Source organism: Rattus norvegicus, chromosome 10 (assembly GCF_036323735.1).
Source record: "Rattus norvegicus strain BN/NHsdMcwi chromosome 10, GRCr8, whole genome shotgun sequence".
Taxonomy (NCBI): domain Eukaryota; kingdom Metazoa; phylum Chordata; class Mammalia; order Rodentia; family Muridae; genus Rattus; species Rattus norvegicus.
The window spans coordinates 45,391,031-45,411,876 of NC_086028.1; the positions used below are offsets into that span (position 1 = coordinate 45,391,031).

General features: G+C 49.3%; 1 long non-coding RNA gene across 6 annotated transcripts; it reads right to left on the minus strand.

The window, feature by feature from the left end:
- Positions 1-1,243: 1,243 nt before the first annotated feature.
- Positions 1,244-20,412, minus strand: LOC102549418 (uncharacterized). Of its 6 annotated transcripts, none has more exons than XR_010055643.1 (6): positions 18,700-20,406; positions 15,562-15,759; positions 11,392-11,694; positions 5,316-5,465; positions 3,865-3,945; positions 1,244-2,440 (listed from the first exon to the last, which is right to left on the minus strand). It is a non-coding gene; the product is annotated as an uncharacterized LOC102549418 (long non-coding RNA). The 6 variants fall into 6 exon arrangements; XR_005490259.2 differs by having other exon boundaries at positions 1,286-1,498; positions 18,700-20,404; XR_010055645.1 differs by lacking the exon at positions 15,562-15,759 and having other exon boundaries at positions 18,700-20,408.
- Between the last annotated feature and the right edge of the window lie 434 nt (positions 20,413-20,846).

Consider the following 20,846-nt stretch of genomic DNA (forward strand, 5'->3'; position numbering starts at 1 on the left):
GGTAACTATGCACAAGAACCATTTTTCCATAGTCCCTTGACCTCAGTTACTATGGCTGGCACAAGTGACCCTACTTTTGTCGTTGGCTTTGACACATGGTCCCATTGTACAGCCCAGGCTAGCCTCAAGTGCAGGACCCTCCTGCTTTAGCTTCCCAGTTCTGAGATTATGAGGTTATACCACCCAGTCTAGCGTGATTTCATTTCAATTTTGACAGGGTCTCCCTACCCACTTGACTCTGAACAGTTTTTTTTTTTTTCCAAATATCTCACTGGTCAGTCAGCTCGGCATTTGGCTTTGGTTGTCGCTCATCACCGTGGTGAAATGTGTTCTAGTTTATCCAGTCTGATCTTGCAAGAAGGTTGAGGGCAAGGTTAAGTGAAAAACCTTTGTTACTCCTCCCCCCCCCCCTTTTGATTAAATTCAAGTAACAAAGAGCTGTAGAAGAAGGGGCTCCTAGGAGCCTCAGTGGGGCTTACCCGGAGTCCGTCCTCAAGTTTAAGTCTGTCCATCCTGTGGGTGATGTCCTAGCTTCTCAAAAACACTGCTTAGGTTACTTTGTTTGAAGTCTCATTTCTGGGATCTGGAGAGGTGGTTCAGTGGCTAAGAGCCCTGGCTGCTCTTCCAGAGGACCAGTTCCCAGGGTCAACTCCCAGCACCCACACGGCAGCCCGCAACTCTCAGCAACTGTAGTTCCAGAGGAGCCGACACCCTCACAGCAGCACACATCGCATACATTCAAGTAAGTTATTTAACAAGAGAAGCCTCGTCCCTGCGGAGCGTCAGAGGTCCGCAGTACACAGCCTCTCGAGGAGAATCCAAAGCACAACCAGGAGCAAGAGCTTCACAAAATCATTTTTGAAAACGAAGAACTTGGCAGAGTCGGAGTCCATGAGCTTGGTTGTAAATTCGTGAGAGAAGCACCAAACCGATGGGTAGTTGACAAGAGAATATTTCCTTTCATTTCATAGAACAGTCTAGGGTAATAATTATGGTTGGCACAATTCTGCCAGGACTGTCAAGCAGACCCACCTTTCTTCTCAGAAGCACACTTAGGTTTGTTTCAGTCAGGGCAATGGGCTGTGGTTATGTACAAATCCCCATTTAACTGTTTGGGGCTGGTCTGGAAGTCAATATATAGACCAGGATGGCCTTCAGCTCACAAATATTTTGCCTGCCTCTGTCTCTGCCTCCAAAGGGCTAGGACTAAAGGTGTGCAGCACCATGCCAAGCTCATTTTTTAAAATATTTTTATTTATTCATTTATTATATATAAGTACACTGTAGTTGTCTTCAGACACACCAGAAGAGGGCATCGGATCTCTTTACAGATGGTTGTGAGCCACCATGTGGTTGCTGGGAATTGAACTCAGGACCTCTGGAAGAGCAGTCAGTGCTCTTAACCGCTGAGCCATCTCTCCAGCCAATTCATTTTCATCTCCAAGTTCATTTTGAATTATAGTTTTCATGTGTTTCGGTGGTTTGCTTGCATGGATGCCTGTGGACCACATGAGAGCAGTACCCATGGAGACCAATAGGGGGTGGTGGGTCCCCTGGGACTGGAGTTAAAGAAGGTCACTATACCCATGCTACGGCTCCAACTCCAATCCTCCAGAAGAGCAGCCAGTGCTCGTAACCACTGAGCCATCTCTCCAGTACTTTCAATCAGTGTGTTTGTTTGTTTTGTTTTGTTTTAAAGAATAAACAAACTTATCTACCCATCTTCCTGCAAATTTCATGACTACTTTTTTTAAAGATTTATTTATTTATTACATATAAGTACACTGCAGCTGTCTTAAGACACACCAGAAGAGGGCATCGGATCCCATTATAGATGGTTGGGAGCCACCATGTGGTTCCTGGGAGTTGAACTCAGGACCTCTGGAAGAGCAGTCAGTGCTCTTAACCACTGAGCCTTCTCTCCAGCCCATTTTATTAATAGCCAAATAAAATCCCACCCTGTATATGAACCACATTGCCCATTCATCTGTTGGTGGATAGCTAAGCTGGTTATAATTCCTCATTACAGTGAACAGCACCAGAGAGCATGATGCACAGGCGTCTCCGTGGGGCATACAGAGTCCTCTGGGGACACGCCCACCAGTAGTAGAGCAAGTTGTCTTTTAGATAAAGTAAAATGTCCTTGTCTACAGCTGTCCTCCCTAGATGACCAATACCTTTTCACCACTAAAGAGGTTCTTTGTGACGTGCAGTATTTGAACATGTCGAGTTATCTTTGCTTAAAGAAGACAGCCGTGACGTAATTAGAGGCACATGAACACAAGCCTGGAAATCTTCAGCACTGAACATTCTGTTTCAGTGGTGTGGTGGCACATCTTTGTCATCCCAGGACTTAGAAGGCAAAAGCAGGAGAATCAGAAGTCCAAGGTCACCCTCAGCTATGTAACAAGTACAAGGCTAGCCTGGGCTACATGACACCCTGTATCAAAGCAGAACAAAAGAAAAGGGAAGGAAGGAATGGAAGGAGAGAGGGAGAGAGGAAGGGAGGGAAGGAGAGAGGAAGGGAGGGAGGGAAAAAAAGAAAACTATGGTTTGGAAGACACCAGCTTGGCAAAATATTCTCCTAAGTTTTGTATTCTAGAAGGTTTATATTAAGAACATAAATACATCCAATATACAATATACACAATAATTAGTATCACATTTCTTTCCTGTGGTATTGTTAGAGTAATGTGAAACTGACTGAAAGAATCACATTCCAGGCAGGAGAAACGACTCAGCGGTTAAGAGCACCGACTGCTCTTCCAGAGGTCCTGAGTTCAACTCCCAGCAACCACATGGTGGCTCACACCCATCTGTAATGAGATCTGATGCCCTCTTCTGGTGTCTAAAGACAGCTACAGTGTACTCATATGTATAATAAATAAATAAATCTTTTTTAAAAAAAGAATCACGTTCCAAGTACCTGGGTGGACGTGAATTTTGGGAGGTGCTACTCAGTCTATGGCTCTGCCATGGAACCCTTATCCCCCCCACCCCCCATGCCTCATTCTGTCGTTTTCCACAGCTTGTACTACACTTGGCTCTGGCTGGCTCCTCTGCTCCGCAGCTCCTCCCCTTCAGCCTTTTGTAGCTCTGGGCCTCTTTATTCATCCCTCATCCTTTCCTAGTCTCATTCCCATTCATAAAGAAATGTATGCCTTTCTCATCTCCTCCTCTGTGGATGTGTCAGTGTTCATTGCTGTGACAAAACTCCTGGGATACCGACTAAAGATCCGAGAGCCCCCGTCCAAGGTTGGTTGGTCTATTGTGATGCAGCAGAGCATCATGATGGAGCCAGGAGAGTATGACAACGGAGTTGACTACCTCTTGGTGTCTAGAAAGCAAGGAGACAGGACCCCAGGTTCTTCCTAGGGGAATGCTCTGGTGACTTAACTTCCTTTCAATAAGCACCACCTCCTTAAGTTCCACCACCTCCCACTGGCCAGTGGACAAGCTCTCACATATGGACCTGTAGGGGCATTGGACATTGAATCATATCTGACCGTGGTTGAGAGGCCCAGAGCTCTAACTTCTCCATTCTTCTCATATACATTTCTGAACAGTGAGGCTGCTAAGCTTCCAGCCAGATGTGAACTTGACTCTGGGCAGTAAAGGCATTAACTCCTGTGCCCAGGAAGAAGGAAGCTTGGTCAAGGCTCCTCCTCCTGGGAAGACGTGCATCCCTCAGCAACACCCATGGTCACAGCCTCCAGCTTTGCAAGACTGGGAGGGTGTTATAGTGAATAGAGTGTCCTGGCCAGGCCTCAGAGCTGAGTCCTGACTTCCTATGTCCAGGCGACGGCAGCGATAACAGCTTTTCCGAATGCTGGAGAGGCAAGCAAGACAAAGCAAGGTACCCACCTGCGAGCCTGGCTCAGGCTCCGTAGTTCAGCTCACTCCTCTGCTAGTTCGACGGGGTTATTGTTACCGTTGTCTCCTGAGCTGTGAAAGGACAAGGTTTGGCTTTGCTGAGCAGAAAGCACATCTTAGACCAGAGTGATCAATCATTCTATACAGAGGAACTAAGATTATCTATCACCAACACCCTGTCACTCTGCTTCTCAGGCCCCCATTGACCTTCCTCTTGGCCCCAAACATAGTGGGCCATTGTAGGTGGTCTTTGCTACTTTGTGGGTTCTTCTTTAACCCTATCACTTGATAGGAGAGGAAAAAAGGAGAGAGGGCGAGGAGCAATGGAGATCATTGAATATAATTTCTTCTTGTTCCTTCTCTGAGTCCGACAACAAACAGCTACCAACCCCCTGAATGACTAACAACCCCCAACCCTTCCTCTCAGGGTCCTAGCCTTTATATACCCTCTGAAAAGTTCCCAGAAGCATCACACAGTAAGAGCTGGCAACGCCACTCCTCTGCTAGAGCATGAAGCAAATCATAGTCAACCTTCTACAGACAGTCTGAAGCAGCCCCGTTTCCCCACACATGGGATTAAAACGAAAATACTTTCTTATAATATCTTTTGTGTTTTTAAAAGATACCAACAGTCCAGAATTGTCACTGTGGGCCATCCCAATGTGTACAGCTGTCATGGCTTTGTACTGTCTTCAACTCCTTTCCAAGCCCCTGTGGACAGCTCTAGGCCCTGGTTCCTCCCGCTGTCTGCTTCCTATCCCTCTATGCTCCAGGACTATGTGACTGCCTTCTCTCTTCAGCTCCAGTACCACCCAAACATCCCCTCTATCCCCTTGTGCCCTTTCCTTCATGGTTCTCCCCTCACCCCTCTGCCAACTACTCTGAATGTGACCACAACGCACACAGGGCTGTTCATCTCTGTGTCACAGATCCCGGCTTAGTTAGAGGCAGAAGATGGCGCTTGGGGACAAGGAAACCAGAGTCTCACTGCCACACAATGTACCATCCTTCCATATCCAGATTAGTTCCTCCTTTGCACCCCAAAGGCAGACTTATCCACTCCTCACCCTATCACTTCCCAGCGCTGCCATCCAGTTTTGGGGGCTGCTATACACAGGTCCTTGCACCTATGTGCCTACCCTCTGCTCCACAAACTGTTGCAGCCATGCCCACCGCGTACTCTGGCACGTGACATTGCTGAGCCATGGACAAAGGGAACTCAGACCACCACAGGGCCTTTGCTCTTGCTGTCCTTGCCGCCTGCCATCTCTCCCCCTTGACTGTCAATCCTTCCTTTCGATTTCTACTCGGTTAGCACTGTGACCACGGGCTCTGTATTCACCACCCCCACTCCATGGGATCTGTCGCCTTAGTTTTGGGGTTTTGTTGTTGTTTGTTTGTTTGTTGCCGTGCCGAGGCTGGGATGTGCTTAGCATGTGCACCTCAGTCTTTTTTGCCGTCACTGTGCTGCCTTCCTGGTTCATCTGCTCCGTGTCTCTACTCTTCTGTTTACACAGTTGTGCATTGCTGTCTCCTTCCAGCCTGAGGATCTTCAAAGGAGGGGCTGCTGTTGAGAGCTGCATCCCTGGGAACTGAAACACAGTCGAACCTAAGTAACCAAAGTTACCCAGTGTCAAAGGAGTAACTGTGGACTAATGTAAGGTGTGCTTGCCCTCACAGCCTGCTGTTTACACAGCAGGAAGCTGAGGCTCAGAAAGGTCCAGTGACAACTCCCTTCCCAGGACCACACGGTCCCAGCAGCAGGCAGCAGAAACCATACTCCTCTCCCGCAGCTCCTTCCTACCCACCCTGTCTTGGGGCCGGCATCCCAGAGCCACATCACACAGAGCCCCATGGACATGCAGACCACACAAGCACTTCAGGCACCACACCCATGGCGAGATGCCCACAGCACAGGTTCCAGCCTTGCCTGAGCAGAATTCCTTTTTTCATTGTAAAGAAATCCTGTTCATGCTCAGACACATGGCTGGTGCCCTCAGGAATCCCACGCACACGCCCATACCCACTCACAAACCTGCGGACTGACACCCCACGGTGGCAAGCTCCAGTACTAACGGGGACAGGACACCGTAGGCCTGGGTTGCTATGACAACAGACAGCTCCACATCTTGGCTATGAACACTGCTGGCCACATGGAAACACGGAAGCCAGGTTGTGTGTCACTGTAGCTGAGGGGAGGAAAGAACAGTCCCTAGGGCAGTTCCCAAGGCCACCAGGAGTCTCTCTGCTGCTCTCACCAGGCAGCCCCTATGTTTGTGTCAGTGCCTTGCATGCAGACTGTCACACATCTTGCTGTGTAATCCTGATGGTGTCCTTGCCGGAGGAGGACTGTGGAGAGCCAGGTTTCCAGATGGTGACACTGACAATCTGTGTGTCAAGGGACCCTGCCTTGCTTGGGGTTACACAGTGGGTTGTCAGGGGGGCTGTTGGGCCATGGAGAGTCCTCTTCCCATTATCTGCCCTGCATCTGGATGTCTCACCCAAGGCCGTGCTGCCTTCCTTCCTCTCCAGCACTCTGTGTACCCCATTCAACTGAGAGTAGCCAAGTTGGGTAGCTCTGTCACGTGGGTGCCCCATCCTGAGCATTCAAGGGAAGGCTATGGGAGCTGCCGTGGAAAAGACCAAAGATGAGGAGACCAGCTGACTCTGCAAGAATATTTTAATTTCATTTAAAAACACTCTTTGAGTTGCAATTAGTGTGTCTGTCTGTCTGTGTCTTTGTGTGTACCTATACACACACAAGCAGAATTGGAATGTACTAGCTTCAGGCAGTTGAATCCCCCAGCCTTGCCTGCCCTGGGTAGTCCTCCCATCACCAGGCTTACAAGTTATTGGCTCAGGGCCACACGAAACAAGATTAAATAATTGGGAAGTCCAAATGTCCAGCTAGAACCTCTGAGAAGTCTTGAGAGTCAGTGGCCACTTAGAGATGGTGCAGTGTGACTCCCTCTGTGCTGAACATTGTCACCTCCGAGACATGCTGTTCCTTACTGTGTTCCAGGACACGTCCTGAGCATGTCATAAGTGCTGACTCAGGAAAGCCTGTAGCAGCGCCATCCCAAGAGCTGGGGAACTGGGTTGAAAGTGATGCCCGGCAGAGCTCGGGAAGGGCTACCTCTGACAAGTCAGGACATTTCCTAAAATTAGTTGGTGCAGAAGTTGACACAGGTGGCAACTTGCAGAAAGTTATGAGGTGAGCGCTCACCCGGACACATTGGCAGCCAGGAGCTGCTGTGGCCCTAAGGATTCGCTCTGCAGGGAGGGGGCCTTTGGGAAGTCGCCTTCTAGGTCTGACCCTTGCATGGCCTATCTATAAAACTAGAGACAAGGGGTTGTGGATTTAGCTCAGTGGTAGAGCGCTTGCCTAGAAAGCGCAAGGCCCTGGGTTTGGTCCTCAGCTCTGGAAAAAAAAAAAAAAAAAAAACTAGAGACAATGCCCGCTCTCATCTGTCCATTGTAGCAGGACGCTCCTGGGCACACAGAGCTTGGGTGATGTCACCAGCAGTAGCTATGCTTACCCTATGTGGCTAGAGGGGATAGATGTCTACATTTCATTGTTTTTAATGAATTGGAATGTAAATAGTCGCATGTGGCTAATGGTACCATACAGAGGGCGGAGCCCTAGGGTCTAAATGAACACTTGATATTAATTTCAGTCTTGCTCACTTTTGCCCATTCCTATCCTCATGTCAATTTTGAGCAAGCCCAGCCATTTAACGTTTCCTCTCTAATGGACTTCTAGAAGTTTCTCACCTTCCAGAAAGAGGTGGTCACCAGGCCTACTTCAGCCAGAAGAAGTCACAATCAGATAAACCCCAGGATATCTGTATTACTTGGGGTGAAGGATAGAGCCTATAAGGGCTGAGATTGAGTATCCCACTAGCCAGTAGGGATGATGGGAGGTTGCTTAGAGTAGGACATAGGTTGGTTTAAAGAAAATGAGGATGTTCTTGGCATGTCTGAGCTTTCTGTTTAGGCTAGACCAGGTAGTCCCAAACCTGTTCTCTACTTCTAGGCCCACAGTCCATGCGCATCCAGACACAGGTTACCTCTTTAGCGCCTGGCCCAGCAGCTCAGATCACAGCACGCTCCAGGCCACAGATCCTACCAATTCCCTTTCCTGTACCGTTCCAGATGACTCCCATGTCTGCGTCCCCACTGCTCTGGAAGAACTAATGGCCCCCACTCACGCTGCCTATTCACATACCCCAGCTGTGAGTGGAGTCCAGGGCAGTAACCAAGAATTCTAAAATGAAGGCGTTCTTGTAGGTGTTCTCATTTCTAACCTTCCCTGACTGCTAAGAAAACTCTGCATTTGGTATCTTATAGCACAAGACTGACTCTATCACAATCATGAAAAGTAGAAATAGAGGTTGGTGTCGAGAGACAGAAACCAAGTGCTGGGGCCTTGCTTCTGGCAGAGGCTCCATGTTAACTTGTCTTGGCCATACCAACTTCTTTCTACCATGCCATTCATTCATTCATTCATTCATTCATTCATTCATACTCTACTACTAAAAATCCTGCAGTCTCGGGGCTGGGGATTTAGCTCAGTGGTAGAGCGCTTACCTAGGAAGCACAAGGCCCTGGGTTCGGTCCCCAGCTCCGAAAAAAAGAACCAAAAAAAAAAAAAAAAATCCTGCAGTCTCGTTTCCCATATCTGGGGTGTTCTTAAGGGCAACATATCTGGAGTACAGTGGACAAGGCTTAACCCTGAGGACATTGCCTTTGTGTTTATACTGTCCCCTGCCAGGTAAGCATTCTGCTCTCCTTCTGACACTGTCTCCCTCTGTAGCCCAAACTGTCTTTGGCTCAATTCTGCTTCTGATTCTGCCAGCACCACCTGTCTGTGTCCCTGCACACTGCTGCCTGTCTCTTACAAAGACCCTAGAATGGCATTAGGGAGCCTCCAAAACTCAGGATCATCCCTGTCTCAAGACCCTTAATCACATCTTCAAAGACCCTTTGATGTAGAAGGAGACATTTCTGGGCTCAGGCATGGCTGCTTCTGAGGTGTTTTTTAGGCCTATGGCAATGATCAACATGTGTGTGTAGTCTAGATCTTACATAGTCATCTTCCTATAGTCTCTGTAGCTATGATCAGTCAGATAACCTGGGGGCATATACAGCAAAAGACCTTGGGGACCTCATGACCATGATAACATAGAGTCGTGAGTCTGTGGTCCCAGCTCTGTAAGAGCTCCCAGATGTACAAGGTTTCAGAGAAATAAGGGACTGAGACAATGTCCAGAGGGTACTGTGCAGAGCACTAAGACAGCATCTCAGTCTCCTCCCTGCTGCCCTTGATTACTTAGTCTTCTATTGATGTGATGAGACACCATGACAAAGGCCATTTATAGAAGAAAGGGTTTGAGCTTACAGTTCAGGAGGGTTAGATTTCATGATCCCCAAAATGGCATAGCTGCAGGAGCAGGAAACTGAGGACACACATGTTGTACTGCAAGCAGGGAACAGAGTGAACTGGGGATGGCACAAGGGTTTAAAAACCTCAAAACCCACCCCCCAGGGACATACTTCCTGAAACAAGGCCACACCTCCTGAGCCTTCCCAAACAGCACCAGCAACCGGGGACTAAGTGTTCAAATGTCCAAGATGATGGGGAGCATCTCACTTAAACCAGTGTGGCCTCCTTGGCGCATTAGAACAGCAGAGCTGACAGTCCTCTGTGCAGGTCTTTGAACAGCTCTCATTAGCACCATGCTAGAGGGATGAGGTGTCTGCTCAGTTAAGTGGAGTGACACATCCCAGTCACATAGCAGCAGCTGGCAGCGGGGGCGCCTCTTGGGTTGACTCAAGCCCTCACCTCCTTAGGGCCTTAGGCTCTGAGCTCCAGCCCTGGAGGAAGGAACTGGAAGATGGATGCTGAGAGCTGAATGAACTGGTTGGGTTCCTTCTGGCTTCTAGAAGGAAATGCCGTGAAGTCTGATATGGTTTCTTCTTGCAGGTACATGACAAGCTCCGGCACTGTGTGTCCCCGACCACAGGAGTGCAGCAGGGAGTGTCCTACTAAGTTCCACATTCATATTACTAATGTCACTCAAGGGCTGCCTCAAGCGGAGCCTCCCTTTGTCTACTTCCCTATCTACCCCATCCAACCCCCCAGGGATGAGCAAGGTAGGGAATCTGAGTGGCTGAAGGCACCCATATTTCTAGGAACCTAAGAAAGCAGGAATGGGGTGGGGCCCTGAATAGAAGCCTGGGGGCCAATTCTTGCTTCTGACGGTGGCTGGCTCTGAGTCGGCCTGGTCAGGTCTAGAAAGACAAGGCAAGAGCAGCCTAGGCAAGAGCACTCAGGGAGCTCTGCGAGCTGCATTGCCCAGCAAGTGCCTCCCTGGGCACACCTGGGCCTCCAGCACTTAGACGCCCTGGTGCTGCCTCCCACAGGCTCACTGCCAGTCACTGGGCTGAAACCTGGGGAGTGTCCTGTGCTGCTTTTCTCCCCACATGCAGGGAAATCCTATCCATTCAACTGTCAACTACATTTGAAAGTTGAAGCTTTGCAGAGGCAATTCTCATCCTAGCCAGACCCTTTCTATTCCTGCCTGACTCAAGGCAGGGCCCACTTGGCTCACCTTGCCTGTCTTCCCAGTCCTACCCTGGCCCCATGTCTGTTGTCTCCACAGGACTCAGGGAACATCAGAAAGGCCATGCCAGGAGGACCATGATCTTTACTCAGCCGGGACTAGGCTGCAGCCACCCAGGCCTTCCTGACCCTTTCTGTCCTTGTCACTTCTCCACTGCAGCTACATAGACCCCTTCCTGTTCCTCATGCATCTCCGTCCTGGGACCTCTTCGACTCACTGGTCCTTTTCACAGCTCTTTCCCCAGCTCTGATCTGAGAGCATTCCTGGCTCACCACTGCTGGCTACCTGCTTGCTCTCCCTCTCCTCAGCATCTCCCAACAGATACAATCGTCCGCAGCCATTCATTCATCAGTTTTGCCTGTCTCCCCCACTGCTGACTCCCATTAGACCGCCGGCTCCCTGAAGGAATAGTGCTTTTTGCTTTGATTATTGCATCTCCACCTAGCTAGGCAGCCACTGCAGAACAAAGGTGGCCCAAGGACAGGAATGCAGCTGACCCATCCAAACGCCTGGCTCTGGGCTCACCTCCCCACAGGCTGACCCCAGCCTCTGGGGCACAACATAGCACCAGGACAAGTATGTGCAGCCACCTCATCCACACCCGACCAGCTGCCCTTCCAGCCAACTTATCACAGACGGCTTTCCTGATGGGGATCAATAGAAAACCTTTTATCTCCTTCCCTGGTGGCGGCTCAGACTCAGGTCGGAGCATAGCCAGCTCCTGTTACTATGGTGACCCTCCTGGTCCTCACTGCCTCCCTCCCATCCTTTCTGCCATCCCTTCTCTTTCCCACTTCCCAGATCCCTGCCCCTGCTCCCTTCTCCATCCCACAGCCCAGTGCCAGCATTATCTGCCACCCAGAGGGGCTTCTGGAGCCTGTTCACAACTGACCTGAGGATTGGAGGCTGGGAAGGAGCTGCTGGGGCTGCTGGGGCTCTGGGGTCCAAGCCTGACCTTGCTACCGCTCAGGGTTGGTCAAACGGTTTCAGTGCTCAGTTCCAGCTCCGATGTGCTCTGTCATTCCTCACTTGGGTAATGATCTGTCCCTGCTTCTGTACAGATAATGCTGTCCTCTTAGGGAATTGCTCTGAGCATCCTGGAAGCATGATCTGTAAAGTGCAGAGCCTACGGCCAGCCTGTGGTCCAGCTGAGGAGACATTAGCCTTTGTTGATAAGCTTCATGCGTAGTACAGCCTGGGGGGAGAGGAGAGGACTGTGGTGGTGAAACACGTGAGGAGCCAGTGACAGACCCTTCTGTATGGTCTCAGGCATGGCTCACCTTTCTTCCCTCAGTCCTTGAGAGACTAAGTTGGGGGAAAGGTGGAAGAGCAGGCACTTTGGCACTGCTCAGACCTCCCCAGGTATGGTGTCCAGCTTGCAAGTAGTGAACAACTTGTCCTCAAGTCACTGAGCCCCTCCCCCCACCTCTGGGATACTCTTCTTCCTGCCTGGAGGCTATGTCCACAGTTAGCCCTCAGGGTGGCTCCTGATGGGGTGCTGGGGCCAGGGAGAACTTCAGATCTACCACTGCTATACCCTTTGACTAAGACTGCATGTTTGTCTCCGCCCCATGAGTGTTCCCACAGCAAAAAGCCTCTGCGTATGTGGTTAAATAGTGCTCACAGGCTCAGGAGACAGTCATGGGACATACAAGGGCAAGCCCTAGAGTTCTAGAAGAAAGAGGGACCGCCATCTGAAGACACTTGGGCAGTAAAACTGAGGTTTGCAGAACTTAGACACTTACTGCGAACCTACCACCCACAGTTTGACCTGACTCTAAGATTCCAGAAGTGAAAGAGGATAAATGAATGCTATTTCAGGTTGCAGAGTGTGGGGTGACTGTTAGAGTAGCCTCGGGAAGCTCAATCCTGCCTAGATCTGCCCTTTCAGAAATGTAGGACCTGCAGAGGGCCCCCTCCTCAGCTCAAGACAGAGACAGTCAGAGTAGCCAGTAAGCGCCCAGTTCAGAAAAGGAAACAGTACTGTTGTACTTGTGTCTGGGACCGCAGCCTGGTGTGCAGCTGAGGTTGTTCTGGAAGTCAAGATCTTGCTGTGATGAGATGAATGAACCGCCATGACCAGCAAATGGTAATGTTTTAAAAAGGGGAAGGTCTGAAATTGATTTTCCAAGGCCTGAGCAAAACAGCATGTCTGCCCTCATGAGACTCACAGCCTGGTCATGAAGACGATGGGTGACTGGAAGGCTATGGGACATGTCTGGATACCCTGTTCAGGGAGCCTGATTTCACCAGAGGAGGATCTGGGAAGGCCCCCTGGAGGAGGCTAATCTTGAGCTAAACCTGAAGAGTAAGGATGGGAGGAGCTAAAGCAATGAGGGAAAGGCATCTGTGACATATAATAAACTACGTCCGGGAACACTCCAATCGGAGAAGAGGCATTTGAAAGATTTGCGGGATCTTCTGTGGGGATGGAGCCAGGAAAGTGTGTATGGGAGCCAGACCAGACATGGGGCCCTTCAGGGTGGGGCACTCCAAGAAGAAATGCACTGTGCAGGAAGGATGAGAACTATGGCAGGGGCTAGTTCTACAGGCTACAGTTAGAGGGCCAAGGACCAAGAGTGACATCAAACCCTCTCCCAAAGTATTTCAGAGCATCCTGGACATGTCAACAACTTCTTGTAGAAAGGGAGAGGAGGGGGGTACTCTCCCCACCCCCACGTGAATGACCACAAGAGCAGAGGGTTCCAAAGCTGAGTACCTGGGGTGACATACTTGATGGCAGAAGCTTGCAGGGCAGTTACAAGGCCCTGCTTGATTCCCAGAACTGTTAAATAAATAAATAACAAAATAGAAAGTTGAGTGCTTGCTATCATAGATATGCTCTGGGGATGCATAGAGCACAAATGGGTTCACTCAGGCCCAGCGTTTTCTCTAGAGCTAACTGGGTAGCAAACAGAGTGGAGGTGAACCACTGGTCACCTGAATGCAGGAAAAGACAGTAAGAATACTTACTAAGCCTGTGAATGAAAACTGGTCCATGATGGTTTTTGCTAAACCCTGCTATTATTATTTACAAATGGGAAAAAAATAGATGTTTTGTTTTTGTTTTCTCACTCTGTGGGCCTGAAACTCACTAGGTAAACCAGAGTGGCTTTGAACTGCCAGTGACCCCTCAGCTTAGTCTCCCTGGTACTGGAGTTACAGGTATGAAACTATGCCCTGCTGACCCCTCTACTTAAAGGGAACTGTCACTGTAACGCATATCCTAAGGACTATGCTTAGCTGGTCGAACCTTAAAGAATAGAGAACCTCGATGAGGCGGACTATGGTGAGGAGCCGGCAGTCTGGGAGGTTTTATTTCTGAAGCTGGCAGAGGCAGATGCAAGATGACCATAGGATCCTTTTTTCTGTGCCTTCTTGACCTGATTAAACATTTTATAATTGCAGACTGGGATGCTCCCAACACTCCCCAGTTCTAACAGTGACACTGGTCTGACACTTGAGTCATTTCTAGTCCATTCCATGATCTCTGCCTTTCTAAGCAGCTTTGGTTCTCCTCACTGCCTCTGATTACAGGCTTCGGTCAATGGCAACCTCATTTTCTCTCCTGAGACAGCCTGTGGCTCTCTGTAAATAGCTCTGACCAGGGGAAGCTTCTTCTTCACAGGGTTAAAACCTGTTGCAAGGCCTGCTGTCTTGTGAAGCTGCACTGTGTCCATGAGTGACAACTGTCCAAGGCCAGGGCAGTCTGTCACACGCTTAGGTGTTCTTCATGTACTGATGTTTGTGTTGCTCGGGTAGAATCTAGGTCTCATATGTTATGTAACTTGTTTACCTCGGAACTACACCCAAAACTCTACCAAATAATGCTCATATAAATAAAACAACACTGGCTCCCTTCAAGCACACCTTTCATCCTGGCACTTGAGAGATAGAAAGGGAAGATCAGGAGCTCAAAAGATCAGGAGCTCAAGGCCTGTTCTGCTATGTGGTGAGTTTGAGGCTAGCTTGGGCTACATGAGATTCTGTCTCAAAACAAAAACAAAACACGAAACAAAACAAACAAACTAGGGGCTAGAGAGATGGCTCAGTGGTTAAGAGGACTGGCTGTTCTTCCAGAGGACTGGATTCTATTTCCAGCACCCACATGGTGACTCACAACTGTCTGTAACTCTGGTTCCAGGGAATCCAATACCCTCTTCTGCATCCTCCATGGGCACCAGGCACACATGTGGTACACAAACATATATACAGGCAAAACACCCCCACGCACATTTTTTTAAATTAATTTGCTTATTCACTTATTAAATAATTAATTTTTGAGCAGGGCTCCTCTGTGTATCCCGGGCTGTTCTGTAACTCGCTCTGTAGACCAGGCTGGACTCAGATTCAGAGATCTACCTCTGCCTCCTAAGTGCTAGGATTAAAGGGGGTGCACCACCACTGCTTGGCTTAAAACTTTCTTTAATTATAAATATTTTTTAAATTAAAAGAATAGACTACAGAGAACCAATTCAAGCTGATCACATTAAAAAGTGGAAAGATGGCCTAGTGGGTAAAGCCCTTGCCATACAGGAACCTGAGTTTAGATCCCCAGCACTCAAATAAAGACTGGCATGGTATGCCACAGTTCTCTTGTACTGGATCATGGGGACAAAGCAGATCCTGAGGCTTGAGGGCCAGTTGGGCCAGCCCATCAGTGTGCTCTTGGCTCAGTTTAGCACTAGCTTAAAGAAGGCAAAAACAAAGTGGAAGGGCTAGAGAGATGGCGCTGTGGCCAAGAGCACAGTGCTCTTCTAGAAGCCCTATTTTGGTTTCCAGCACCCACTTTGGGCCACTCAAAACCTCCTATAATTCCAGTTCCTCTGTCCTCCACAAGCACCTACATTCTCATGTCCCCATACCTACACACACACACACACACACACACACACACACACACACACACACACACACACACGATTAACTTAAAATAAAAAATTTTTAAAAATAAAATTAAGATTGTTACTCAACCTCAACCCCTAGTCTCCACATACCCTCACAGAGATGTCACATACATGACACACACAAACACGCATATGTAAATGGTTGACTTGCCTACCTGAGAGTCCAGGGTTTTCTCCTCTAAGCCTCTCTCCAGAGTTTCTACTCAAGGCTGTCAGTCTCTGTCTCTGTCTTCTTTCTCTCTTCAGAATCTTGGACTAGTACTGTAGCTCAGCTGGTAGAGGGCTTGCTTAACATGCCAATACCCTGGATTAACTCCCCAACACTGTCTCAATCCAGGCATGGTGGTGCACACCTGTAATCCCAGCATTCAAGAGACAGAGATAGGAGGACTCAACCAAATGGCACATTGGAGGCTCTCTCTATGGGGCATCACACAAAGACCATGTCCCAAAAACCATAGATAAAGGAAGACATAAATACAGGCTGGAAATTTGTCTCAGTAGAAAAGAGTACTCGGCTGTTCTTCCAGGGGGCCCAGGATCAGATTCCAAAACATGTGGCAGCTCACAACCACTGGTAACTTCAACAGTGGGTGGATGTGTGGATGAGTGGGTGGATGGATGGATGGGTAGGTGGGTGGATGGAGGGGTGGATGGATGGATGGGTAGGTGGGTGGATGGAGGGGTGGATGGATGAATGGGTGGATGAGTGGATGAATGGGTGGATTGATGGGTGGATGGGTGAATGGATGGATGGATGGGTGGGTGGGTAGGTGGGTGGATGGATGGATGGATGGGTGGATGGGTGGATGGGTGGGTGGATTGATGGGTATAGATGGATTGATAGGTAGATGGATGGATGGGTAGATGGATGGATGGGTAGGTGGGTGGATGGAGGGGTGGATGGATGGATGGGTGGGTGGGTGGATGAGTGGATGAATGGGTGGATTGATGGGTGGATGGGTGAATGGATGGATGGATGGATGGGTGGATTGATGGGTATAGATGAATTGATAGGTAGATGGATGGATGGATGGGTGAATGGATGGATGGATGGATGGGTGGATTGATGGGTATAGATGAATTGATAGGTAGATGGATGGATGGGTGGGTGGGTGGATGAATGGATGGGTGGGTGGGTGGATGGATGGGTGGATGGATGGATGGGTGGTGAATGGATGGATGGAGGATGGATGGATGGGTGGGTGGATGGATAGGTGGGATGGATGGATGGATGGGTGGGTGGTGAATGGATGGATGGGGTGGGCAGATGGATGGGTGGGTGGGTGGGTGGATAGATGGGTGGAAGGATGGTTGGTTGGATGGATGGATAGGTGGATGGATGGATGGATTGATGAATGGATGGATAGGTGGGGGTAGATAGATGAGTGAAAGATCTTAGTGATGCTTATTTGGCCCTGGATCCAGCCTGGATCCCCTAAGCAGCATCCCTGGATCTGGAACCAAAATCCCTTTCCCTGTGGTGCTCACACTGCCTATAGCTAGGCAGTCCTTTCAGATCTTCATCTTCTCTTTATGTTGGAAATCAGAGACCTTGCAAGAAGCCAGAGGTTCTGTCCTTGCTCAGTTCCCCATCACTGCCCTTCCCTGGAGATGAGTACTCCTTTTTTTTACTGCTCAGGGACTCGGACAAAACACAACTTTGGGGATGAAGGGACTTGTTCAACTTACAGTTCCAGATTACAGTCTGGCACTGTGGGGAAGTCAAGGCCAGATCTCAAAGCAGCTGTCACATCACAAACAGACAAGGGGGGGGGGGATCAAGTGTGTGTGTGCACACTTGGTTACTGCTGCTCAGCTAACTTTCTTCTCTCTTATACGGCCCAGGACCTCAAGCCAGAGGAACGGAGTGTCCATACAGAATATCTGTACCAGCTAGACTTCGTGGGGAGTGAGCAGGGATGGTTGTGGTACAGAGCCCAACAGTATTGAAATTGTTTTAGCTTGAAGCTTGAGAAGCCAGAGGTTTCTGAAGCCCTGGGGAGGTGCTGAAGCCAAGCTGGGACCAGGTGGCAGGGTGGGGCAAGGGTTCTCCTCTGAAAGCTTCCTGACAGCTGTGTATACAGAGACAGTAGGTTTCCTGCCCCCTCCTCAGGGTCTATCTTCTTTGCAAAATAGAGATAATAGATTCATGAGATTCACTGCACATAGTAGGTATCAAATAAATTCCAGCTCCATGTTTGCTGATGGCAGTCCTGGTGCACACTACATTTCCAACCCGAAGTCTTCCCGTAGGAGCTTGTGTCCCAGAGAACACACAAGGGAACAGTGTGTGTAGCCCAGAATCATCACTCTAGATCCAAGTGTGACCCCGGGGAAGCTCTTTCTCCTCCTCAGTCCCAATGAGGTGCTTGGTGGTGGGTAGCCTTGGCTAACAAGTATAAGCACCCATGACAATCTTTTATGTGAGCCAGTGATAAATCTAGTTCTTTTTGTTCATTTGCTGTTTTGTTTTTGAGACAGGATCTCTCTACATAGCCCTGGCCTGTCCTGCAACCCACTATTTAGACCAGGCTGGCCTCAAGCACACAGAAATCTTTTATGTCTCTATCTCCTAAGTGCTGGACTTAAAGGCCAGCGATAAGCTTGGTTCTTAACCAAACAGAGCTGGTTTTTCTTTTGTTTCAGCTAACAGCCTCTCTAGACAGGAAACATTACCTCTTTTTGTTTGACAGAAAACAGAGGAAGTTCAAGGCCACACAGATAACCAGTCTTAGGTAGCTGGGGGGGGGGCGGGGAAGGTCTCTCAAATTCAAATACCTAGGTAGGTGAGGGGGCCAGCTGGTTGATTTAAATGTGTGTCTAGAACAATGGGTAGTGGTAGGCTTCCCTGAAAGTAAAGTTACCTGAAGGGATTTCAATTCCCAAAGGATCACACTGTTCTGTTCTGGCCTCTTAATCAAAAACACCACAGGGGATTAAGAGTGTAGCTGAGGGGTTGGGGATTTGGATCAGTGGTAGAGCGCTTGCCTAGCAAGCGCAAGGCCCTGGGTTCGGTCCCCAGCTCCAAAAAAAAAGAATAGAAAAAAAAAAAAGAGTGTAGCCGAGTTAGTACACTTAGCTAGCATTCAGGGAGGTTCTGGGTTCCATGTCCAGCATGCTCATGTGCACAGGACATGGGTGTGCCCGTCGCATGCGCGTGCGCACACACACACACACACACACACACACACACACACACACACACACACACCCCGGGGGAGGTGAGAAGGGGGAGAGGAAGGGAGGGAGGATATATAAGAGAAGAAATACAAGCAAACAAGATCACTCACCTTTATTCAGCACTCAGGAGGCAGATGTGGGCAGTTATCTGTCAGTCCAGGCCAGCCTAGTCTACATTGTGAGTTCCAGGATAGCCCAGGCTACACAGAGAAACCCTGTGTCAAAAAAGAAAAAAAGAAAGAAAGACAAGACAAGACAAGAACAAGAACAACACAGAAGACCCAGTTTGAATCTGTCTGGCTGTTGTGAGCGTACGGGAAGCTGCCCCACACACTGACACAGTTTTGGAACTGGAGGCGTGGTTCAAGGGGAGAGCACTTGCCTGATATACACAAAGCCATGGGTTCCACTCCTCAGCACAACACAATAAGGAAAAAAAAAAACGAGAATCCAATGACAACAACAACAACAACAACAAAACCCCCATAAAAACAAACAGTGCCTCCCTCCAGCACCCCAGAGGCATTGGCCTTTGATCTGAGTTTGAGACTCTTGCACCAAGGCTGTGTAGCTGGGTTCCTGCGTGGCAGCATGCCCACCTTCTAGCCTTCCTAGAGCACCACTGAGGGTGCTCACCAGGTTCTCAGCAAACCACATTCCTGGGGAGCTGGGGCTGCTGACGGCTGCTGACGGTGATCTCTAGGCTCCTGGTTGTCATCTTGAAGCATGTGAGTTCTTGGTCAGTATTGGTGTCAATCATGTCCAGGCTACTCTGCTCTGATAGGCTGCTTAGAATGGGGGTGGAGTGATCTGTGGGATGGCGAGATGGCTCAGTGGTTAAGAACACTGGTTGCTTTTTCGGGGGGGTCCTGGGTTCAGGTCCCAGCACTCATGAAGCAGTTCACAACTGTCTATAACTCCAGTCCCAGGGGATCCAATCTCTTCTTCTGGCCTCCATGAACACTGCATGCATCATGTGCACAGGAAAAATACCCCGAACATAAGGGAGAAGAGAAGGGGTTAGAGAGATGGCACAGAAGTTTTGTTTTGTTTTGTTTTTTTAAAGGCTGCTCCTCAAGAGGATCCAAGTTCAATCCCCAGCATTCACATGACAGCTCACAACCATCTGTAACTCCAATTCTAGGGGATTCAACACCCTCACACAGACATACATGCAGGCAAAACACCAATGCATACGAAATAAAAATAAATTCATTGCCAGAGAACAATTCTGGGTGTGCCTGTGCATTTTGGCACTTTACACAGATGACTTCAAGGCTACTCTACCCATACCATAAACACACAGGAATGGACATAGAGTCTCACTGGCCCAGGCTGGTATTGAGGTCCTGGGCTCTGGCAATGGTCCAGCCTCTGGTTCTCAAGTAGCTGGATGCCAGACCCACTACTGCTAGTGTGAGTCTGTTTCTTCTTCTGTGCAGCGGCTTGTGGTAAGGAGCAGTAAGAGAAGCGGTAAGAGAAACCAGCTCCCAAAGGTATCCAACTCTGAAGCCCTGAAGCCTAGGGATATCTTCATGTACAGCAAAAGGGGTGTGGGTGGGTGTTGTAGATGTGTTTAAACAAAAGGTCTTGTTGAGACGAGACGTTCATTCTAGACTGTGAAGGGGCTGGAGTACAGTCCTGAGCTCTCAGGAGAGGAGGGAAGACTAAGGGAGGAAGTAGGAGCTAGATAACCAAAGCAGCTTTGTTGCTGGCTCCCCGTGCCTCCCCCCATCTCACCTTCAAGTTTCTTGCAGTTACCAACAGGTCCCAGCAACCAGGGAAGGGAAGGGAAGGGAAGGGAAGGGAAGGGAAGGGAAGGGAAGGGAAGGGAAGGGGGAGAGAGAGAGAGAGAGAGAGAGAGAGAGAGAGAGAGAGAGAGAGAGAGAGAGAGAGAGAGAGTGCTGCCTAGTGTGTCTGGAAAGACCACTCACTGTGCTTGGCTTATGGGACTAAAGATGCCACACTCAGAAACCAGGTCTAGAGTCACCGTTGAAAGCAGGCCGGAAACAACACAGTGCCACTTGCTCTGCTCTGCCTAGGATTTGTGAGCTAAGGGAGAAGCAGTCAGGGCACATAGGATGAGGCAGAAAGGGGTGAAGAGCCTTTAAACAGAGGCGCTGAACTTAGCATAACACTCACACTCCAGACGAAGAAACAGGACTGAAAGGGTGACTCACTTGTGTCAAGTCACCTGGGGACTTGGGTGTTTTGACCTTCACCTAGCAAGGATGAATGGCTTGGGCTCCAATGAAGC